Source organism: Trachymyrmex septentrionalis, unplaced genomic scaffold (genome assembly GCF_001594115.1).
Source record: "Trachymyrmex septentrionalis isolate Tsep2-gDNA-1 unplaced genomic scaffold, Tsep1.0 scaffold112, whole genome shotgun sequence".
Taxonomy (NCBI): Eukaryota; Metazoa; Arthropoda; class Insecta; order Hymenoptera; family Formicidae; genus Trachymyrmex; species Trachymyrmex septentrionalis.
This window is the reverse complement of record NW_017304248.1, coordinates 1,068,426-1,069,599: the sequence shown is the minus strand read 5'-3', so window position 1 is coordinate 1,069,599 and position 1,174 is coordinate 1,068,426.

Below are 1,174 nucleotides of genomic sequence, written 5' to 3'. Positions count from 1 at the left end.
CATCTCGTCATGCTGCCCTGGCAAGGTCACAATGTCTGCGATAATAACGATGATTAATAGTAACGATAGTAATGACAACGAAGATATCTATAACGATGATGATAATGATAATGACGATGACGTGAATAATAACAAAAATGACAATAATGATATGATGACGAAAACAATGGCAATACCAGCGCGACGATACCAATGAAGATGACGATACAACGTTTTCAATGATAATGACGACAGCAATGATGATGACGACAAGAATGACAATAATAGCGACAACGATGGCGATAGCGATGACAATGACGAAATAATTACGATGACAACAATAATGTCATTGATGACGATGGTGATGACAATAATGACGATAATGATAACAACAACAACAACAATGATAACGTTGATGATGATAGTCAGATAGATAGAAATAGATTAAAAACTAACTATCACTTTTTCCACCGGGCGCTGCAATCGACACCTTGTGTGTGCTTATCGATTAAGCTATGGCACAATTGCGCGCGTTAGGGTACAAATGCGAGGGTGCATGACATTTTTACTTCTCGGATATATCGTATTAGGATTCGGATACTTGAATAACGAAGAACGTTCGACAAAAGAACAAAGAAAATATATGAAAAAAACATGGCAAATAACAAACCTTTGGTTATCTGGGCAGAAATGATCACTTCATCGTTACTAATATATCACGCAGCTATCAGTCAAGTGACAGAGTGACACAAGAAGAGAAGCTGTGAAACAATCGAAAAACTTGTAAATTGTTCAACCACCGTACTTCTATTACTATCTATTGCCGTCGATTGCTTTTGAGTGGAGGTGATGGTACAGTCTCTGCCACTATACTGCTCGTTGATGCCGATAGAGGCACTACTACTTGGACACAAGCCAGCGGTGCGCCTGCCTCAGCGATTATCCCGAGCTACTCTGCGCTTCGGGTCGCGCGTCGTCTCCCGTACTCTTCTACTCCAGTCACCAGTGACGAAGTAAGACTTTTCAAGTGACAGTAAATATTGCGTGTAGGGAAAACTGATGTATTATAACTTATCGCGATAAGACTATTTTTCGATATCTAATTGTCGTCTAATAACTATTTAATTAATTGCAATATTGAAGCACTAATTTATAAATTTTTAAATAACCCGATAAAAAATATTTTTATATAATT